At 44.1% G+C, this 14,927-nt stretch overlaps 1 protein-coding gene across 2 annotated transcripts in view; it reads left to right on the top strand.

Moving 5' to 3' along the window:
• VPS37D (VPS37D subunit of ESCRT-I) overlaps positions 1-14,927 on the top strand; it is a 326,648-nt gene that overhangs the window by 264,339 nt on the left and 47,382 nt on the right. The window lies entirely within an intron of this gene.

The following is a 14,927-nucleotide window of genomic DNA, read 5'->3' as shown; positions in this document are numbered from 1 at the left end:
ATCTCAGACCTTCAGTGTTGAATGTGTCGCCGTAAGTGGTATGACTATGCCCAGACGTGGGTCCCAAACCTACTGTGCCGAGAGAGCCAAGCTACACCTTGCTGATGACACAAAATGAGGCAGAAGCATGTCTGTGGCTGCTTGTGGTCTCATGCAGAAGGCATGTGACTCAGCAGTTTAGGATAGACCAGCCGTTTAGGGGTGGGGCCAAACCTGGATTGCACATGTTTTATTTTCTATACTGGCACAGCAGGCTGAACAAAGTAGTTTGGGGGTTGCCCAGAGCAATGCCTGTGGTTGTGAGTTATTCCATAACTCTCACCAATCAGTGTTGCATTTGTCATACTAAGTGGGATGGATATACCCAGACATCTTAGATGTTCTCATTTTCTATTTCTACATGTATCTTTAATTTCATTCACTGTATTTTTATAGCTCTGTTATCATTCCAGTATTTTCCCCTTTAATCTTTCTCCCCCTCCCCTTTTATACCTGCTTTTATTTTTTCCAACTCTCCAACCCCTTCCCCACCATACTCCATCCTTCCCCCTGTACAAACACACAGCACTTTGCAATGAGTGCTATGTCTCATAGTCTGCCAGTGGGCAAAGAAGGGCACCAGCTGTGTGCTGGAGATGTGCAGGAGCTATTGTGACGTGATGTGTTACCAGCAATTAGTTATTGCTGCAGACCATTACATTATATTGCGCATGGTGTGACATCACAAGTCTCCTGTAATAGAAAAATGATACCAGTATTTATTACTCTAGCCCATGTATTAAATTTTTGTAATACAAGCATATAATGATAGATGTGGCTTTGCTTTGTGTACTTTTAACCAAAACCATTGTCATTCATATGTTAATCACTATTCACCATATGCACATGTTTAAATATTGACAATATTACATATTTAAGCAATTTCTAAGTGGGATGTTGTGATAAAATTCATTACCTATTCATCTGAAAAAGATATGTGCCTTGTGCACATTTTGAATGCACAACAGATGTTTCCCAAAGGAACCGAGTTTTAGGTCCACAAGGTCTTGGCCTTAAGAGAACCGCTAGAATCCCACAAATGTAGCTGTCAAGACTTGTGTTTGCTGGAAGATCATGCATGAGGCTAGAACTTAGTTGGGAATGTATACACTGTAGCCAACCCCAATTTAAGTGTACCAAGGGTCAGGAATTAAGTTCTTCAAAGCCCCAGACCACACTGCCCACTATTTAGTTGCACTGATAGGACTTGCTTGACTGCATGTCACTGTACCCTGCCTTTCCTTTTAAGAATGCAGTATGCTACTGTGTTAGAGAGGTCTGTAAGAAACTTGATGGTGTCTTCCGAGCTAGTCCCCGGGGATCAGTCATCCAGGTGACCAGGGCACGTCCATTGCTATTGGATCCAGTTCCTGGGGGTGGACCAGTGAGAGAGGATCACCTGGATGGGAGGGTCCTTCGGGAATGGGACACCGACGGGTGAGACACGGTTTTCCCCTTCTTTGAATGCATTTTCCCCACCCTACCACGTTGGACATTCGAAAACGCTGCACCCCCCCTTTTTACGACACAAACACTTAACATGGAAGACAACGGACTAATATCAGTAGTGTTTACCTGACACGTCCCAATACAACGGCCAGGCAATTGACCAAAATCGCACTCACTTGACTGCTCTTTCCCTTCCCCACAGGGATAAAAGGTGGAGCATGAGAGCAAACGGAGAGCAAGGCAGATCGCACGACGTGAGAGCTAACACAGTACGGCAGTTCAAGAGGAGGAGAAAGATGGTGCATACCGAGAGGGTGATGAGGAGAGAAGTAACCTTGCCCTTTCCAATCGAGGCCCGTGAAACCTCTGCAGAAAGTATAACACCGCAAACAATAGCCAGCGTGTGTTGCAGCAGATGTCTACGGTATGCAAGACCCTCCTCCACTGATAACCAAGCCGGGGAAGGACGCTGGTCTCGGTGGTACCAACCTTGACTCCAAGGATAAAGAAAGGCAAGCGGTTCATCACAGCAGGTGTGTCGAGGGGAGAATCAATAAGAAACTGAACTGTGTTGAACGAAAAGTAGCCAACTGCTAATTTGAACTTTGAAATTGTAAAGGTACGATTGAGGAAAGAGGGGGAAAGCCAGCAACAGAGGAGACCGGCACAACGTGGGTGCTCAAACAGGAAACTCTGGGCGATTACCTGATGGTAGAAACTACCGTATCCAGAAACCCGTGGGAAGAGGCGAAAAGAGGTCGAAGCGGTCATACAGAAGGTCTTGCAAAATCCATGCACAATCTAAAGTCTTTGACCGGCAAACTGTTAAGAAAGCAAGGGAAATGAATCCCGCATTAAAAGAGAAAACCTTTGAGAACTTAAAGGGAAGTGAATCCCGCTAAAGTGAAGTGTCAAGAGTGAACCTGGAGGAGGGATGCCGATAAAGAGGGGCTAAGTCTAAAGTCCCAAGAAACAGTGTGTTGACAAATGTTAAATGTTAAAGGATATTTATACTGTGCACTATCACCACCGTAGTTGCCCGCTGGTGGATCTGAAAGAATGTGGTGGGGGTAGGTTAGGGCGCGTTACTAGGACAAAGTTTGGAGAAAGAGCAAGGGAGTTGTGATGTGCTGTTGGCAGCTTCATTTCGGTTAACCACGTTCACTGACCTTTTTTGGTATGGCATCTGGTGGGAGTCTGTCGTGTGCTGTTGTGTAAGGCTTTGTGTGGTGAGTTTGTTATGGTGTAGTGCATGCAGGTTGCTGTGGTTTAAGAGGTATGATTGTGTTTAGTTAGGGTTTGAGAGGTGTATGACGACGGGTGATGTTTTAGTAGGGTTAGTTATTAGCATTGTTGTCTGGAGAAATGCACACTCATTGTGTGTGTCTTTCGAGATTTAGACAACTTTCTTCCTTACAGTGATCTAGTTCAGCATGACAAGGCTTTCTCTCATCTCTCTGTCCATATGTTGCGCTAGTTAGTCTCTCCAACTCCATCTTTGTTGTTACTCGGGCCAGCCCCTACATCCTAGTCTGTGTCTGATGCAAACTGGTCCCCGTGGATCTATCTAGTTGTGACCTATGCCCATACCCATAGCTCTGTTTGTGTGCGACGCAGTATAGTTCAGAGAAACAGTGACTCACATGATACTCTCCACAAACCCACTGAGGAATCAGTGTCGGAAGCGGCCAGTTCTCTGCTCTGTGGGCGTGAGCGCTTGAATGTGGTGCGGCTTGACACGTTCTGACGAGTGGCACAGGTCCCTTACTCTAATCGCGAGAGCGACGAGCTACGAGCCCGAGTCCCGCTATGAGCCCATGTCCCACAAACGTCCCACGAACGCTAGCACCTTGGTGCCCTCGGTGCTGCGGCGCCGTGTTCTCTGAGAAGACCGTGGGCCGGGGAGACACGGTGGAGACACTGCGGAGGCATTAAAGGACATCGAGTGGATACCACAGAAAAGCCTGGCATCTGGAGTCTGGAGCCACAGACGGACTTGGCTGTGAAGACTGCGAGGGCTGAGTGAGGGCAGTGCAGCAACGTGCCAAGGTCGTGAGGGCAGAGAGGCGTGCCCATCAGCAGTAGCACGCTTACTAGGGACTGGTAAGATCTGTTGTTGGCTGATTGCAGCAGTAAGGGTCTACTCCTGGGCTCCTGAGCTCCTGGGCCTCGCTGCTGGAGCTTAGGCGTGGAGCCGCTGCAATTTAGAGATGGCCGGGGAGTCAGGGAGTGGAATTGAAGTGGAGCGGAGTTAGACTCTGAGCAGCACCTACCCCTTATTGTTCCCCCCTTTTTCTGTTCTTTCCTCTTGCCTACCCCCTTGCTGCTCCCCTCTTCCCCCTCTCTCCCTCCCCCTCTTACTTCTCCCCCCCCTCTTGATATTTAGTGACAAGAGGTGGGTGTGGTAGCTTACTTTGCAGGAAGTGCAAGTGAATACCCTAAAGTGACAACTAGGACGGGCTAACCTATATTTGCCTTGCCTTGCCCCATCAGCGATCACTGGGATACTATCAACTGATCCCTTGAGAGCCTGCGGACAGCCAGGGAGATCTTTAGCCTCCTTTTGAAGGACTATTGAGCTATCCGAGAACTTAGGCAGAGGGTCTGAATACATAGAAAGACCAAACCTATGTAGGTTCGGAATCATCAGTTGCCGCAACTATATCAGGAGACTGCTGGCCTTGTGCCTTTGATCCTGAGGCGGATTGGAAACGGGCCCTGGAAATAGGCACTGGTAAACCGAGTATTGTGATCAGTATACAGCCAATTGAGATTGACAGCGTGCAGAGGTGAAGCACCCTGGAAATTGAATTGGTTCAACGTAAAAATGTCTGGGCGAATATTGGCTAACACTGAGGCACTTTCCATGGAAAATAAAGGAAGAGTGATACCAGCAGAAGATGTAGAAGCTAATCTCTCCGAGGCCATCCATATTGCCATTGAAACCGAAGAGCAACAAAACCTGGAGTTTGTACAGGAGGCGGATAGCCCTGACCCTTTCTTCTCAAGAAAACATAGACTAGCAAGAGCAAAAGAGTTGGTGCCATGACACGCCCGATGCCAGAGCAGGGAGAGACGGGACTGCCTACCAAAAAGAGCAGGAAAAGAGAGGCAAGAGCCAAGAAAAGGAAGGCAGCCAGGGAGGGATACCTTACCAGCTGGCTGCTTCCTGCACAAGTGGTTGTAAACGAGCTGGAAGAGGAGATGGAGATTGTAGAGTTGGAAGAGGTGTGCAACAGTGAGTTGGAAGAGGTGTGCAACAGTGAGGCCACCAACACGGACGAAGCATCAAAACTTCCTATAGAGCCAGAAAACCAAGCAACCATAGCAGCTGCCATCATAGAAAACAAAGGGGAGACGAGAGGAAACAGCATATGTCTGATCAAGAACTTATATCACAGTAAGGATAGTAAATGGCTATCACGTTCTGAATTCCTGATAAGACTAGATTCGGTTCCACAACTTTGGGTCCTCAAATCCGATGATTTTTTGTTTGTTGAGCCCTTGAAAGGTCCGAATTCTAAAGTATCTGCGCTTCACTGTAAGTTTTTGGCTACTGCTGAACTGTTAAGAAACTTTAAAGAGGAATTAAAAGCAGTGGATGTTGAAGTAGATGCCGATCTTAATGAAACTGACCCGAACAGCCCAATGGAAGAAGCAGATATTGCTACGGTAATAGCGGATTGCTCAAGCTCACCTAAGGAAAAGAAGGTTGATGCATTAGAAGTCCAACAAGTGCTAAAATGGTTAGTAGATGCACTTCCCGAGATTCTGTCTAAACAATGAGATCTAACCATACTATCTTGGAACTGCCGAGGCTTTGCCCATCTCCTATCGCCGGAGGGCTCAACAAAGCTACTTGATAAATATAGTGCTTCTGTTTACAAGAGACTTGGGCCATCGATCTGCTAATACTGGATGACTATGTGTTAACCCACTCGGCAGCAAAAAAGGGAGAAAAAGGCAGGCCATTTGGTGGACTGACCATAGGGGTGTCTAACATATTGGGTTCAAGACAGATTGATTGCAACCTTGAAAGCAATATGATAGCAGTCGAAGTAATTCCGGACTGTAAGGATCCTAAGGGCTCCTTTTTGCTGGTGAGCTTATATAATCCACCTGGGGCGAAGTTAAGCAAACAATTGCAGGACTCTCTCCAGGACATATTGGCTAATTGGTTGTTCATATCTAGTGACACTGGAATTATTGTTGTTGGAGATTTTAATTGCCATATGTCAGGGCATGAGAGTAAAATGCAGAACCCTAGATTAAAAAACAGAGGAGATGTGGCTCATAATAAAAAGGATCTTGAGGGTGGAGCATGGGAATATTTGTTTGAGTCCTGGGACATGGAAATGCTTAATGGTAAAACAAGTGACTTACCTGGGCACCATACATGGTCAAATGGGAACTCGTATAGCACACTGGATTATGTATTTGTATGCCCTAGGATCCAGTTTCAGGTGATGGATATGACAGTGATTTCTAATGAATGGAGCGACCATGCCGCCTTGATATGCGAGATTAGCATTCCCAGAGAGCAGCCCTTGCCCAGTAATATAGGCATGGTAAAAACCAATAAAATGGGTACCAGGATTTCCTGGTCGGATAAAAACATTTCCCATGCTACTGAGGCTCTGGGGGCGGCAGATTATAGTAAGCTCCCTAACTTTAATGAGCTGTCTATTGACTGTATAGAGGACTGGGTCCAGGCTTTTGCAGAAAAGCACGCAGCTTTACCAGCGGGGTTAATGATAAGTTTGGAGGGGAAAAAATTGCCTCATGACAAAACGATCAGAGATATGAAAAGGTTTCTCTGAGCTGAGCTCTGTAAAGTTAAGAAAGATATGGCCCTTGGGGAGAGATACTATGCAAAAGTGAGAGTGATCAAAAACAGATATAGAGCGGCATTTAAAGCAAAAAGAAAAGCAGACAAATTACTTGCCTGGCAAAGAATGGTGAAGACTATATGCAAAGGGAAAACACGTAACATCTGATCCCTATTGGGCGAGGCGCAAGGTGCCCAAAATGGGGCACTGACTAACCCCATCGAAGCCAGGGTCTGGGTAAAATTTCTGGAAAATCGAAATGCGGAGGATGATAAACTAACAGTATTGGACAGTTCCCCACTAGTAGCTCCGTTTGATACATCATATGAACTTATCTTGAATAAAATGAAAGAGATCAAATCTTCACGAGCTCCTATTCCTAACGGACTGGCCAATATTGTTATTAAATCATACCCCGAGTTTTGGGCCAGCCTACTGAGAATACTATTTGAGAACATCTTAAAATTTGGCAAAATACCCCGTTCATGGCAAACGGCAATATTAATCCCCGTGTTTAAAAAGGGAGCTAGACTTGACCCTAACAACTATAGGTTGCTCTCAATGTTAGATGCCACGGGGAAGATATTTGCCTCACTTTTGCTAAAAGAACTACAATTATGGGTAGAGGGTTCTGATGTACTGTCCAAATTTCAAATTGGGTTCAGACAGGGATATTCCACCTCCCATAACATCATGATTATGGACATCTTACGAGCTAGAGCTCTAAGAGGAGGGCTGCTCCACTATATGCCTTATATATAGACTTCTCAGCGGCCTTTGACTCCATTCCCAGAAACCGCTTGTGGTGGAAATTGAATGTAATGGGTTGGCCGAAAGGTTTACTATATTATCTAAAACTCCTACATCAAAATAAGTCAGTGAAACTGAAATTAGATCAAGAAGGCCACACAACTGCTAATGTTACACAAAATAGGGGAGTAAAGCAAGGCTGTGTTACAGCACCTTTAATCTATAATCTTTGTGTATGACATCCCCGAAGCAATATCTGCCGTAAGCAACTGTTCCCCTAAAATTGGTAAAGCCCCCTGCCCTGTATTAGCGTATGCCGATGATCTGGTGATTTTTGACTATACCATCAGTGGGATTCGTAGATCAGCGGCTGCACTCTGGGAGTATGCAGAAGTGAACGGCCTTAGTATCAATCTAGGGAAAACAAAGGCTATGAGATATACTAACAAGAAAGTATCTCGTGTATTACTTGCGGTAGGTCTAGTGAATATTTCCTATGTCCCCCAATATCGATATCTGGGTATTGATTTCAAAGTCACTGGTGACTATGTGGCCTGTAAACAAGTGCGCTCTATTAGAGCGGCACAATTGACTGCCCTGTTTACTGTTAAACAGTGCGGTTTCACACTGTGGGGCATTCGTCAGCTTTATATACAAGCCTTTTCCCCAGCTATAATATATGGGCTGGAAGCCCTACTGGAGATTGATCTAGGGTGGTTGCAGGTGATTGAAGGTAGATTTTGGCGCTGTATTCTTGGCCTACCTCCCTGCATCCCAATGGCCATTATCAGATTAGAATTAGGCCTGATCTCTATAAAGGCATTAGAATTGAAGAAGCGAGCTTCACTATACTTAAAAATGACTCGAGATACTAGTAATGGACTGTTAACAGCCTTCCATCAGGAAATGGCCAGGGAGAATTTGGTTTGTACAACTATCAATCAGATATCCAAATTGTAACATGAAATAGGGTGGCAATCTAGGGAGGGGGGTTATTAAGAAAAAGCTCAAAAGGCTCTGTGCAAACGAATAGAGCTCTGGGATTGGATTGAGAACTTTGAACACCTGAGGAGCCTGAGTAGTTATAAATTCGTGCAAAATAGATTATACGAGTTCAAGAAACCACAGAGATATTTGAACATTTGTCCATCAGTCAGACTTAGACAGTTTATCTTGTTACTTAGATTGGAGCAACTCCCCATGTTGATGGTTACGGGAAGAAAAGCCAAGATTGCTGCCTCATTGTGAATATGCCGCCTATGTAAAGGCCAAGACCAGCTGGAAATGGCTAAGCATCTTCTGACTGAATGCCCTGAAATGGCTAGTACATTCAATCCCCTTTTGGACAGCTATGCCCATGATAATGAGTATATCAAGGACGACCTTTTTTGGCACCACTGCATTAATTCCAATAGCATGCGTCTGCTGACGGCCTTGTATACCATCTGGCTGAGGGTTGAAGCTAGTCTGGGCATAACACTTTAAGTATTTCATTAAGCAATTGCACCTTAATATTGTACAGATTATTGTGTGCTGTATATCTGATTTACGATGATGATTTTTACATTTTCTATATGTTTTATCTTCATAATATGACTTTTTGTATATATATTTGGATTATGTAGTATTAATGTGTTATTTTTTTTTATGTCTTGTGTAAAGTTTATAATTTAAACTATATCAAAATAAATAAATACAATAGTTCAGTCCTTAGCAGCATGTCTGGATTGACGCAAAAGTGAACCCGGCAGAGGGATGTCCATGAGAACTGTTTAAAAAGACATTAAGATTTTGTGAAGAAAAAGAAAGCCATACTGAACCCAGCGGAGGGAGGTTGCATTTCAAGAAGGGTCTGCGCCCGGAAGAGAGGAACTCAGGGGTGAAGCCATCACCCAAAATATATGTGGAACAGAACTTTTTGTTTGGAGTATATCGGACCCTCTAAGGCAAGAGACTTTTAGCTAAAGAGACTTGACCAGCGAAGAACCAGATAGCTGATGCGGAACTGTCAGCTTGTGCTGGGGAATGCCTGAGTGTGTGCTGTGTTAAGGAGCTCCACCTTGTCCTTGCTCAAATGTGGGAAAGGGAGACCCATGGCAATCACATCCTGACATATTATTTGAGAACATTTCTTTCTTTTGAAAACCCTATCCCACACTATTTCTGTAATTAGTTGTAAGGATTTGGCAATTGTTGTTGTTTTTTTTTTTTTTTTAGTATAGGCCCTTTTATTTGACACAACGCCACTAGAACTGCCTTATTTTTCATTTGATGGTCGACGCTTGCTCCCATCTTAGATTTAGGTTAGGCGTTTTTCCACCATGCATTCATTGTTCAATAAACACCCTTGAACTGTGATCACGTGTCTGTCTTTACTGTTGCCACCATGAGTTCCTTACAGCACTCAGCAGTGAAAAAGGGCAGTATAGGCTAAATGTTGCATTTCAAAAGTGAAATCCTTATGTCAGTATTTGCTTCTTCTATTATTACCACTCATCCATTATAGCTTATCAAGCAATCTAGCCATGGTGATTGACCTACACATGGGTCATGGGCAAGCAGCGTTGCCACTCCAGTGTCTGGTTTCCCTACACTAACCACCTCTCTTCTGTATCCCCACATTCACCTCTCTCACATAGTCTTCTATTGACTCAGATCTTGGAGACCGCAAAAGCCTTTGCAAAGCACTGTGTTTTGCCGATACGGTAGAACTGGGCATGCTAACTATATCCAGTTTGTATTTTATTGTTTATATAGCGCTTTAATCCAAAGCGCTTTACAGTTTAACAACAAGGAAACATCAAACATGGAACATAGAAGCAATAACAGTATGCATGAGTCAAACCAGAAAAACAGCATGTGGAACAATTTTGCATTTGAGAAGGAAGAGGATGATCAGATTTCCGCAGCACACAGGATTGCTTGGGAAAATTGCAAGCCAAGCACAAAACTACTCCCCTCCCAACGTTTTATTGTATACTGTGGCGTGACGAGTCAGAGACAAAGGTGGCATTTCAGTAGGATTTGTATTTAAAGAAGAAAACACCTACATTTCCTTGATTGTAGAGGGTTGTCCCTCACTAACCAAGGAATAACTGGGGTGTTTCTCGTCGGGGTGGAAGTCCTCTGTCCAAAAATCATATCTACTCTAGGTCTACCACTAAACAACAGAAAGAAACCTAGATAGTTCCAGGAGAATGACTCCCTTCTCCTGGTTCTTTAGGGATCAGCCGCATGGGCTATGCTCAAATGTTTTTATTTCAGTTCAGTTCTTCTTCTTTGAGAGAAAATGCCAGTTGAATGAGTGACTCCGTTCTTCTGGCTCCACATGTTAAACCATCTCTTGACAGTCCTTTGCAAACTTTAGCTTTAGTGTCTGATTCAACAAATGCAACCCAGGAGAATTACTTCCTTCTCCTGGTTCTGTGACTTAAAGTGCTCTTCTATGTGTTTTTCACAATAGGTCTTATGAGCCCTTCTTGTTCCCTCCATGCTTATCTGAGGACTCTCTTGAATGTATCGCACTCTTTATCTCTGATTTTTAACAGTCTTGTAACAGTCTTGTCCCACTCAATAAGATGAGGGCTAATGCTCCTGAGACTGTATTCACTTTGGTTACTGTTAGAACAGTTATTGAAATGAAGGAGACTCCTTGCAAGGTGTTCTTCCCAACTGTTCTTATCCTTAGTGCAATTACTGGGATGAGGGAGATCACTGCGAGGCTTGCTTCACATGCCTCCACTCACCTACTGGGTCTCCCGTAGCTACCATTACCTTTACTTTGGTCGGAGCACGTCACTGGTTCCACCTGTGGTGTCGGGCTTCTGCGTTTCCAGTGAATGCTTGCTCGGCTTTGCTCTTCTCTCTTCGTGGTCCTGCTGTCTCTGCGTTCGTTCCAGACAGGCGGTATCAGCGTAGTTGTGGGACCTCCTCGAGGTCACGCCACCATCTCCCAGATTCCAGCTTCCAGTTCGGCTGGCTCTCGCTTGGCCATAGGACTCTTGTGGTCTTCAGCCAGCGTCTGGGTTTCTCCTACAACGTCCCGTCTTCTCTCACAGTCCCAATTTCCTGGGATGACGAGGCTTCACACCTGTTGTTCCTTTTACTTGGGCCTCCTTTGCTTTTTTATCTTGTTGGGCCAGGACCTCTCCAGCAGAGTGCCATAGTCCGTCATCAGGCTTAGTTGAGTACTCGTCTTGCCTCCTTGGGGCAATCTCGTCCCAATATCTTTTACATGAGTGTTCTACATGACTGTGTTAATGTTCTTCTTCTCAGTACCTTCACAGTACAAATCTGGTTTAAACTGGTTAAGACTCAGTGTTCATATGTATGGTGTATAATCTTACAGGAAGAAGAGGAGTATAACAATCGTACACAATAGTACTCTCAGCCTGAACCTCAACACATCTTAGGGTTTCATAGTTTTTGGGAAATGAGGATTAGGGAGTTTGATCACGGGAGTTTGATCCATGTCCTATAATAGGGGGAGTCTGTATCTCCCACTTTTTACCACCCCTCGGGGGACGTTCGGATAGCAACCTCTTCTCCCTAGCCTCCCAGGGAAGGACTCCCACCTGGGGAGAAGTGATGAGATCCTGTGAATCGTCACAGTGTATATATACTTGGAATTTCCAGTAGACAAACAACCAATATTCAGCTTCACCTATGAGTACTACCTCTTAACTACCTCTGGAGTCAGTGAGAAAATTCAACGTGACCTGCACTCATGCTGAACAAAACACAATTTTCCCTTCTTGTCTTTCCTAGCTCTAGGGATATCTCTTTCTGTCTGTCCCTAAACCTCTCCTGCCCTTCAACTTTCTTCTCTCTTCACAGACGCACTACTTTGGTATCTGGCACAGTAGAGATGCTTATTACATAACAAATACATAAACATCCTTTCTAAAATCAAAATGGGAAAAAGGTCAAAAAAGTGAAAAGGGAATAACAGAAAACAGTTATTGGCTATTCCGCTTTTGTGTGGTTATACCCAACACAGTGGGTTGTATGACGCTCCCTAGAATGAAAAGAATAAATGGCACCCCTGCAATTCTCTCCTCTTTTACTCTGCCCACTCTTTCAACATTGGATGGTGTCTGATAACGTATCTATAGGCATGTGCTCCTTTCTTTGTGAAATGGCTGTAGCCTGTCCTTCAATAGCAGATAAAAGATCTTATTGTAACATGTGGCGTGGGAGTGTTACTTAAACTCTTTTCCCTGATAAATTCCCTGAGTACAATAGAGACTTGAAACTGTCTGATTCGTCCCTGAGCTGCACTCGTTGTGGGAGTGCCAATCAGAAAAGGAAAGTCCTCCATCTCATTTTCACTTACTAGCACTTTGATAACCATTTGCTAAAGCCTGCCACTTCCTTCATACTACTTTAGTTCCTAGGTTTAACTTCTCAGTGTTTGTCAGATATTGGACATGATTATGTAATTATGTTGAAGCATAAATAGAACTCAAAGATCGATTTGCTCTACCAAGACCGTATTGCCACAGCACCTTCCATAGCAAAGCGGGTCCCCAGATACATTGCTTAAGACCGCCTTAAGGATTTTGCATCAGTAAAAGAAAGGTCTTGACTTCACGAAACTGCATTACTCATGAAACCTCTAAAGGTAACACATTTTCAAAAGGATGGCAAGAGTCTGTCTATCGTTTCAGAGATCTTTCTTTTCTTACATTCTCAAGGTCTTCATGTTTAATCACCAATTATCTCAGTTTTGCTCACCTATAGTGCATTTTCAAATGGTAGTGTGTGAGTGATAGACAACACAAATGGGGCAAAGAGAACATGTAACAGACTTGACCACAAATTACACAACCAGTGCCATTTTGCCTTTGCTCGCTGAGCAGCTGTACTCCACTAAGTCCTATCTTTAACCAGCTCAGAAATGGACAGTGAGTCAATCCTTTGGATTCTTTATATTATTAACACGTGTCTCCAATGAAACAATATACCTTAGCGTCTAAATATCTGCTAATTTTTCCTATTTAAATATTGTGCACCTGCACATGTTATTTCTTTGTCTTAAGATTGTTGATATGTTTTAATTTTAAGAGTTTCTATAGCTGAGATGAAGGAGACATCTGCTAGCATTGTATCTGGGATAGAACACATCAGAAATGGTGACATTACTTTATGTGAAACGTTGCTTCTCCAATATCACTGGGTAGTTTGATCATACCAAGCCCCCTCTCCCTCTTTTGGACAGCATTTCTAAATGCTCTAAAAAGTTCACTAAAGATCATCCATATTTGAGAAGCACAGAATGATTGATATTCTAAGGACAAGAATTTCTGGTAATGAATATTTATCTCCTTGCCTATGCTATTGGGCAATAGCTTCACCTGTCTCGATCTCAAGAACCCTGATTGGGATTTAAATGAGCATTGGACTTTAGTGGGTGTTTGAGGCAGACTTGATTATCAATCCCTCATGGTAGTAGGAGGCGCCATCAAAAGCATGTAAGGTTGTCAAGAGGTTCAGTATATACTAGATTCTGTCAAAGGCACGTTGCCTGCATACAAGATGTTTCCAGCAAGGTTACTTAATTCAGTTTCTGAAAATGTTTTCCGTGGAAAAAGGCTTGAACCTCAAGGTAAACTGTATAGAACTGGGTGCAACACTGTCCTTTGTCACTGTAAATGAAGCAGAGTGGTTGCCACGTAGCCTAAATGGGCTCGTCAAGTATTTGTAAAAGGTCAAAACCTGCGTTGAATGGTCCTGCTCCAAACCCATTCCGCCGTGCCATGAATATGAGCAGCCCTTTGACTCCATAACTACATTGAGTTCTTCTCAGTATTCCAAAAAGACCAGAAGACACCCGACAGGATGACAAACTGAAGACGTCAAACATGTCAACCAGATCAGTGTGCGAAGGTCTTGCCAGAGACCTGCAGATTAAAGGTTCAAATACTAGCAAGGTTGACACTGCTTTAAATCCTTCTAAGCCTAGGTTTTCAAAAACCGTACAAATGAATTGGGTATCGGTAACTTCATTTATCCACTGTAAGGGGGCAAGAGTAGGAGTTGGACACAGTATCAGGTTTTGGGTTTGAAATAGTACTTTAATTGTCAAAATAATAAGAGGTGTTGGGAAAATCCTACCTGTCGCTATGTCTATGAGGTGTTTCCCTGCCTCAACAAAGCTAATGAAAGTTTATGTCTGGATGTTCAACAAATAAAGCGTCCTCCGTCCTGTGTCCAAAACCATAAGTTGATCCTTACATGCTAAACTAAATACAAGGTCAAAATGGGTATTTATGTTATGTTTATTGAATTTTATATAGCGCTTTAAGCCAAAGCGCTTTACAATATAACAGGTACAAAAGTGAGAGAAGCATATTTACAAACATGAACAGGTCATAAGAACAATAAGTAGAACTATTTACAAGGGGGAGGGTAGAGGAGAGGGTAGGTGAAGGGAGTTAAGGTGTAGAATTTGAGGTAGGGGGAAGGGAAGGGGGAGTGATCTGTGTCCTCATTGGCCTTAAGTATTATTTGTTACCAATTTAAGGTCAGAGGGGAAGGAGAGAGGATGGGAGATAGAGGGGCGGAGGGGATGGGGAGGGGGAGTGATCTGGTGTCCTCATTGGCCTTAAGTAGTATTTGTTACCAATTTAAGGTCAGAGGGGAAGGAGAGAGGATGGGGGAATGGGAGGGGGGCAAAGAGGGGACGGGAGGGGTAGGGAAGGGAAGTCAGGGGGGGGTGAAGAAGATGGGCTTTCAGGGAGTGGCGGAAGGATGAGTAGGTAGGGGTGGAGCGGATGGAGAGTGGGAGGGAGTTCCAGTGTAGGGGGGCCAAGAGTTGGAAGGAGTGGAAGCGTGAGGAGGCGCATGGGGCTGGGGGTA

Source organism: Ambystoma mexicanum, chromosome 9, assembly GCF_040938575.1.
Source record: "Ambystoma mexicanum isolate Mex_15411 chromosome 9, UKY_AmexF1_1, whole genome shotgun sequence".
NCBI lineage: Eukaryota > Metazoa > Chordata > Amphibia > Caudata > Ambystomatidae > Ambystoma > Ambystoma mexicanum.
This window is presented reverse-complemented; position numbering and strand designations above follow the sequence as displayed.